The sequence below is a fragment of the Monodelphis domestica genome, chromosome 2 (genome assembly GCF_027887165.1).
Source record: "Monodelphis domestica isolate mMonDom1 chromosome 2, mMonDom1.pri, whole genome shotgun sequence".
NCBI lineage: Eukaryota > Metazoa > Chordata > Mammalia > Didelphimorphia > Didelphidae > Monodelphis > Monodelphis domestica.
In genome coordinates this window covers 250,419,059-250,427,742 of record NC_077228.1, presented here as the reverse complement: position 1 = coordinate 250,427,742, position 8,684 = coordinate 250,419,059, and the positions used below count along the sequence as shown (strand labels likewise).

At 36.0% G+C, this 8,684-nt stretch overlaps 1 pseudogene; it reads right to left on the bottom strand.

Moving 5' to 3' along the window:
• Positions 1 to 3,392: 3,392 nt before the first annotated feature.
• LOC103094478 (RNA polymerase II-associated protein 3-like) lies at positions 3,393 to 7,276 on the bottom strand (annotated as a pseudogene).
• Between the last annotated feature and the right edge of the window lie 1,408 nt (positions 7,277 to 8,684).

The window sequence follows — 8,684 nt, the reverse complement described above, 5'->3', positions numbered from 1 at the left end:
CGCTCCGAGTCTTTCCTCTGTCATGTCCCCTCAGCCATTGTAGTCAGGCAGTTGCTTTTCCTTGATGTTTCTATTCCCTCAGTTTGTCCTCTGCTTTTGGATAGTGTTTTTTTCTCCTTGATCCCTGCAGATTGTGCAGGGACATTACACCACCACTAATGGAGAAGTCCATTACGTTCGATGATACCACAGTGTGTTTGTCTCTGTGTACAATGTTCTCCTGGTTCTGCTCCTCTCGCTCTGCATCACTTCCTGGAGGTTGTTCCAGTTCACATGGAAATCCTCCACTTTATTATTCCTTTGAGCACAATAGTATTCCATCACCAACATATACCACAATTTGTTCAGCCATTCCCCAATTGATGGGCATCCCCTCATTTTCCAATTTTTGGCCACCACAAAGAGCGCAGCTATGAATATTTTTGTACAAGTCTTTTTGTCCATTATCTCTTTGGGGTACAAACCCAGCAGTGCTATGGCTGGATCAAAGGGTAGACATTCTTTTATCGCCCTTTGTGCATAGTTCCAAATTGCCCTCCAGAATGGCTGGATCAGTTCACAACTGAAGCTGTGGAATCTTAATACAAACATTCCAGGTCCAGAATGATAAAATGAGTTGAGTGATATGTGATTGATAAGTTACCACATATGAGTTCTGGGGATTTGTTGGTTGATATTCTGATTACATTTTTGATCTGTATAAATATACTAGTGGCAAACAGTAGCCAAAGAGTGGGTTGGGTGTTAAAAATGGCATATATGTGGAAAATGCTTGCTCAGAATTTTATGATTATTGTGAGTTGCTGCTAAAATATGTATTTAAATATTGTTTAGATGTGAACAAAAGCTCCTTGTAAACCTGTGCCATAAATTTTGTTCAATGCTCAGGGGTTACCTCAGTTTACCAATTTGTACTATGAACTGATATTTATAATGGATGAGCACTATGCTAAAGATAGTGTTTCAATGATGTAATCCTTAAATCAGAATTCTTTTGGGTTACCGATTAGCAATTGAAGTGATACCAGGGGGATAGTTGTTTGACTTATGATGGTAAAAGCATGTTAGAGAAAGTGGGGAGATATGTTGGGTTGAATATGGAAGAAAGGGACTTTGATCTAAAGTCCATAAAGCTTTAGTATGTGGGTTTGTAAAGGAAGAATGGAAGTGGTGTTCTGCTTTAAACCGAAGGTGAAAGAGAACAGATAAATGTTTTGCTCTCATAATTGGATCTTTAACTTAGGGATAATATATAAAAGTAATGTGTTTGTTGTGGGAAAATCACACATGATTTTTTAAATTCTCTGGACAGTTACCCTGAAATGATTCCTGCATGACCTCTAAAATTAATGTATGTGTTGTGGGAAAATCACATAATGATTCTTTAATTTCTCTGGACAGTTACCCTGAAGTGAATCTTGTATGGCCTTGTCTTAGTCTTTCAGATGGCCTAGGTCCAGGAGATGATACAGCCCTGATTTATATGGAGCTACTCAATTCAGCACTCATGTTCTCTGTTTCAGGTTTTTGTGACTAAAGTGTGATGTGTAAAACAATACATGAGAATAATTGAGTGATCAGCCTCTCTGAGGGCTGATCTGCTGACACCATGCTAAAGGTATTTCTCTGTGTTCCTTGTCTTTGTGTTCCTTCCATGTCTCCCTCTCTCTAGTTCTTAATCTTTACCTATTGCTTTCCCAGACTTTAGCTTCCCTCTACAGGTGATCAAACCCACATGAGAATTTTATGAAGAGTCTGGTCCCCTTCAAGTGAAGGAAAAGAAAATGGCAAGAGACACCTGAGTCATAGGAGATGAGCAACAAGGGAAAACAGGAAATTAATGGTGAATGGTCTCAATTTTTTTCTATAAAATATGAGGCAAGGGAGGAGATCGGAAGCTTCCTGTGGCCGTAGTGGTGTCCTTTACTTCGGGCTTCTTTGTAGGCTGGCAGGCGTGCCGCCTATGGAGACACTTCCTGAACTGGTGGAAGGAGCGGCTGCAGGAACAGCTGCAGGAACAGCTGCAAGAAACAAGTTTTTCCTGCAGCTACCAACTGATTCTTAATCTTTAAAATTAAAAAAAAAAATTGGACACCTTTTGAATCTTTTTTTTTTTCAAAAGAACACCGCTGAGTATCCTTATTGGCTGAATAGTTTTGTAAGACCAAGGGTCAGAAGAATAAGGTTATTTCATCTGGTAATAATAATTGTACCTGAAAAAGCCATTTTTTTTCTCAGAAAGACTTTGTGAAAATAAGTGAGATGATGTGTGTGAAATGCTTTGAATTTTTGAGACAATTCTATAGCAATGCAAGATGTACCTATAATAGTATTATAATTAGCAAAAATCTTATTTATTAAAATATATTCTAAAACTATGAGCTAAAGTAATCCAATGTCGACTATAAAGTTTGTAATCTGTTCTTGACTTAATTTGCCAGTTAAAACATTCTACTATATGTTTTTAAAGAAAAAAGTGCCCTTGGTTGTACTGACATAGAGAGTAATAACCATTCTACCTCCACAGAAGATAAGAAGTATCTTTATCATTTGGGGGGCTTGGGCTGTTAATCTAGTTACTAAATAGGGCCCTTGATTACATATGTAAATATCAGTGACATCACTGAAATGGATGTTCCCTACAGACATACTGATTGCAAACCATCCATAAATGCACATCCTATGTAACATCCATAAACTTGCATAATTTTGACACAAGATTGACTCAATGTGCTAGAAGTACATCTTCATTTGAGTTTGACATGAAGAAGATGTCAGAACAACAGGAAGACAGCATATGGGCTGTCTATTAATATCTCACTCTTGGCTTGCCCTGTGACCAGTTCATCTGCTGTGTGTATACATTACTTTGGTGATGTTACAGACAAAAGAGTGGTTGCCAGAAACTGTGTCCACAAAAATATGGTTTTCAAGACTGTGAATTGCCCAAGCTGTAAAGATAATTTTTAGCGTCTTGATTTTATATAAAAAATAAGTGGTTGCCATGGGAAAAATTCCCAAATTTGAAATACCCAAGTCAGCTGGGTTTTATGGAGATTTTAATTAATATAAATGAAGGAATTAAGGAAAGGGAGAGAGACAGAGTAAGAGGAAATAATAGGAAAAGGCTAGGGCCTAGGCCAATGGCCTAGGCCTTTCTCTTTAAGAGAGAACCTAAGTCAGTCTTTAATCACTCACCACAAGATCTTTCCAAGCAAAACTCTAGTGTTCAGAGACCCAGCTGTTCAGCTCCTGAGCTCAACTAAGTTCAGCCACCGAGAGAGCCTCCAATTTAGCTTCCTAAGCTGAAATAAGTCCAGAAGTCTCTGACCTTTTTTTTTTCAAATTATTTGTATTTTATTTTCACAATAGATTTATAAATAGTACACCACACTAGTGCAAATCACTATCCTATTCAAATGACTAACATATCTAAAGATATTATTCTATAGAAATTCATAGCCTTCAGCAGCAGACCTATATAATACTTTATCTTCAGTAGGAAAAACAAAATTTTACTTATGAAAAAGAGGACAATAATTTCATAAAAAATAATAAATCAACTACTATATCTTTTCTTGAGTTCTTCAGCAGAATTATCCTTCATTCCTGACTTTTCCATGTGATTAAACAAAGCATATGTAACCTTTTTTTCTGATTCAGACATAAACATTCCTGCCATATCAAATCTTTTTAGTTCAGATAGTCTTTGCAAAATTTCAAGGATAAGTGATGGTTTTTCTTTGTTGATGTAAAAATCATGCAGAGTTTTCAAAATCTGGTTGAATACATCTGGCTCTAAAGATTATTGAAACAGCTTAGGATACAGAGAAGGTTCAATTTGCTTTAAAGATTGATATAACATATCTGGAGAATTTTTCAGCTTTCTGAAATCAGATTCAAGCTGAAATGAGTTTGCAGGTATTAGTGGAAGAACAGTTGTAATAAATGGAACAGATATTTTTTCTATTTCAGTGGAATTTTTCCTACTGAAAGATTGATGTACAGTAGACTGCTGTATAGTTTGATGAATCCACTTTTATTATACTATTATGAGATTGTAGGACTGGAGTATTTGGGATTTCTTCTATTTTTGATACTTTTGCTCTTGGAATATCACTTGTGGGCAAAACATCATCTTGGCTTGAATTCTTTTTGTTTATAATAGCTGATGCTTTCGTAACATTTGTTGGATCAATACAACTGGTCTCTAACACGGAAATGGTATTTGTTGCTGGCAAATCAATATTTTGCACCAAGTTACCAATTTCTTCAATGATGACTGTCTTCAATGGTTTATTTGATCTAAGATGAAGTGATTTATCAATTGGTTTTACCAAGTTTTGCCTTTTGGTTGATTTATCAAACACATCAGCCCACAGTCCTTTTTCAATTAGTTCTTTTTTTAATCCTGGAAAGTTCACTTACTGCTTGCTTATTTCCTGGTTCAAGATTTAAAACTGTTGTGAAGTCTTCTTTAGCTTCATTTAAATTTCCCAGAGCTGTTCTTGCAGTACCTCTTGTGGCAAATGCCTTCAAATACGAACCATCTCACAGTATTGCTTGTGTACAGTCTTTTTCGGCCTCTTCATATTTTTTGAATCTTTAGATAGGCCATAGCCCTATTCAAGAGCATTGGTGCCATCTGCTGCTATACCTCTAGTATAACATTCAATTGCTTGCTCATACTTCCCTTCTTTGAAAAATCCATTTCCCAAGTCTTTTTCTCTAATGGCCTGTTGCCTACACTGCTGTTCTTTAAGTTGTTTTTTTTTCTTCTTCAGTTACTTCAATCACTGCATCAATTTCCTTTAGCTGAAAACCTTCTTTGGATATCAGTGTCTGATTGATTTTCTTGAGTTCACTTTTAGCTTCAAAGTTATTTGGTTCCAGTTCTAATACTTTTTCATAATCTTCTTTGGCATCCTCTAACTTCTGGAGTGCAAAACGAGCAGCACCTCTTCTAAGATAAGCCTTTGTATAATTTCTATTCAATGCAATTGCCAAATTACAATCAGACTCAGCAACAGCAAATTTTTTCATTCTAAAGAAAGCTGATGCTCTGTTTGTTGGTAAAACTGGACTATATGGATCCACAGCCATACCTTTTGTGTAACAGTCAATTGCTTCATCATATTTTCCTTGTTTAAAGTATTTATTTCCCTTTTCTTTCTCAGCAAGAGTCTTTTGTGAATCTATGTGAATTCCATCTTCTTCTGATTCTGATTCTGCTGATATTGAATCATGAGTATTGTCTTCTTTATCAAGCTCTTCCAGTATTGTGTCCACATCAAGTTTTCCCCATGCTTCATAATCATAGTGTTTTATCCTTTTTTTTGTTTGTTTATTTTCTCCTGTGGTTTTTTAGAAGGCACTTTCGTTTTATTTTTCTTCTTTTTCTTAAAAATTTTATTTCAAACAGGAAATAAGTTCTCTCCTGAAACACCATTTTGATTTCTCAATTCCAAATCCATTTGTTTAATGTCTTTTTTCCAGCTTCCTAAATCCTTCACAAAGTCTTGTAGTTCTTCAGCATTATGCTTCATCTGTAACTGCAACTCAACTGCTTTGCTTGCTGAAGTCATTATGGTCTGGGGCCAGAGGCCGCTTCTAGCCTCAGTGCCAACGTGCCCACTTTGTCACCAGCCCCTGGCTACTCCTGGTCAGACGGCGGCTACAACACTCTCTGACCTCCTTTTAAAGAGAATTTTCTCCTATGTCACCTCCCCTAAATTTTAACATCTACCAATCACAGTAGACATTTTCCAAAGGACTGACCATTCTTAATTCACATTTTGTTATCACCTTCTTAATTCACATCTTGTTGTCACCTTCTCTGGGTAGACTAACACTTCTGAGTATTTCATACCTCTTTGCTAAGGTTGTCCCTTGCAAGTTGCCTGACCTTTTAGTGATTAATTTGACCTTCATAGGTACTTAGCACCCTTTTGTATTAGATCTAAAAATAGACCTATCTTATGGGCTTTTGGCCTCACTTATAAGTATGAGTTAAGTACCTTCATTGTTCACTACAAAGTTTTACAATTTTATCTTCCCCTAAAGAATGCCTAAGTATGGGTGGAGTAATTTTATAGTTCCCAATACATTCCTGATCAAGTACCTCCATTGTTTAAATGGGGAATAGCCTTAACTAAATGTTCTAAGGTAGAGTCTGAGAAATTTTAAAATTCACAATCCTCCCTGATGATCATTGGGAGACTAGTCTTCCCATTGATCATTTAACATCATCATCTTGTAATCCTAAATGCACTTCTAACTAAAGATGTATACAATATTCAATTTTCTTAAGAGGAAATTAGAGTAGTGAGGGAGGAAATGGAAAAGAAAGAAAGCAAAACCAATGTTTTGCTAGGTGCATTGACAGAAAGCCAAATTAGGGTCAGTCCCCTCTTGGCATAAATTTGTACATTTACAATAAATGTTCAATCAAACTTCAGTTCAATCAACCATATCCAAAATTCATTCTTGATCTTCTTGATGTAGTATAGGTTTTCTGGCATCTTTCTGCAATAATTCATTCTCTGGATTTAGGAGTTAGCAAGATTCTTCCTTGAAGATATTTTCTCAAACAAAATCAAAATCTTGGATTTTTATAAAAATACAATCTCAAACAAAAGATTAAAAATCTTGAATTTTAAATTAAAATACAATCCCCCCTGAAGTAGGTGTTAAAAAAAACATACAATGTTGAATTATGGGGGTGTATGAGTCAATTATCAAAAGAAGAGAAAAACACAACCAAAAACATAAGGGGAAAAAAATTCAAAATAGGCCCTTGTATAGGTACAATTTAAAATAATTTCTATCCCACAAGTCTGTAAGACAGAATGCAGTAATATTTCACTTACCCATTTGCAGCCAAGACTACAGGAATTTGCCATAATATAAGAAGAAAAGGAACTAGAACTCTATTTTTATAGGGAAGTGTCATTCCCTCATCTGATTTTTGACATTCTCGGGGATATAGGGAGCCAGCATGATAGTCAAATTTTGAACTTGTATGAGTACTTCGCAAAAAGTGTAGCTACAAGGAAGTCCTACGACTTAACATATGTCAAGTGTTGTAACCTCGAGTCTCACATTAGTATTTCCTGTGTGCTCTTTTTGGCACCTTTCAGATTAAATCTGTGCTTCTATGGCACTATGTAGATAAAATCTGTGCTCCTTTCCCCCCACCCCCTTTTTCTAGAATCAGACACAAACATTACTCATAGTCCCATAATATTTTATCAATAAATGGCAAGTTCCCATAGTTTAAAGCTTTTGGGTATACATTTGATATTATAGCAAATATATATATATATATATATATATATATATATATATATAACTTATATTACTTCAGAAAAAATAATATTAATTGTATGTACCTTTAGTACAAGAAATAAGAAAAAAAGGAAAAAATAAAATATTCTAATCAAAATAAAAGAAAAGCAATAATAAAAATAAGGAGAAAAATCAGTAATTCAATGTGTTCTCAAAAAACGGCATCCACTTGTCAATGGATTATGATCTCCAATGCATATGATAGAGTACAGTCAATCAGTCTCAACAGAAGATGCTTTCTTCACATGTGAGCAATGAATCCAAGAGTCCTTTTCTCCAACCTTTATAGATGTTGGAGTAGTTAACAATATTTGGAATGGTCCTTCCCACAAGGGCTGAGTTGCTCAAGTACACTTGAAATTTTTAATATACACTTTGTCTCCTGGGTTCAGGTCATGAAGAGAAGTCTAGTGGTCCGGCTTGTACTGCACCTCCAGATTCATGAAGTTCACGCAGTTTGTGCTGTAATTCCTATATATAGGAAGCAATAGTAGTATCTCCCCCTAATAGTGATGTATATGCAGGGGGGAAAGGTTTAGCCTATATAGGTGGGTATCCAAAAAGCATCTCAAATGGTGAGGTGTGTAGGTCTCCTCTAGGCCTGCTTCTAAGATAAAATAGGGCCAGAGGGAGAATTTCAGGCCATTTTAAATGTGTCTCAGTGCATAATTTTCCAATCATAGTTTTAAGTTCTTTGTTCATCCTCTCAACTTGGCCTGAACTCTGGGGATGATAATGGAACATGGAATTTGGGAGTTATCCCCAAGCAAGAATATATCTGATTTAGGAAAGAATCAGTAAAATGACTTCCTCTATCTGAATCAATATGCGCTGGTAGGCCAAAGCGAGGAATAATTTCTTTTAAAAGTACCTTAGCAACAAAAGCTGCTGTAGCTCGGGTTGCAGGAAATGCTTCTGGCCATCTGGTCAGTTGATCTACAATGACTAGACAAAATTTATAATGTCCAGCCTTTGGCATCGTTATGAAATCTATCTGTAGATGTTCAAAAGGTGTGTTCACCTTTTGTTCAAAGGTGTTCAAAAGCCAGAGGACGCCCACCAAAGGCTTTTCCACGAAATGCATGTTGGTTATATGCTTGGCAGGTAGAGTAGGCTGAACACACTTTAGAGGCTATAGTAGTTATACCAGGAGCTATCCATACTCTCTTAACAGAGTCCATGATACCCTGGGTGCCAAAGTGACCATTTTTATGAATAGATTGGCAAATTTGGTGATAGAAACTTCTAGGGAGCAGGGGTTTTCCTTCAGATGACACCCATACTCCATTAATCTGTTTTGCTTTGAATTTTTATTTCCATTTTTCCACTTCTTTTTC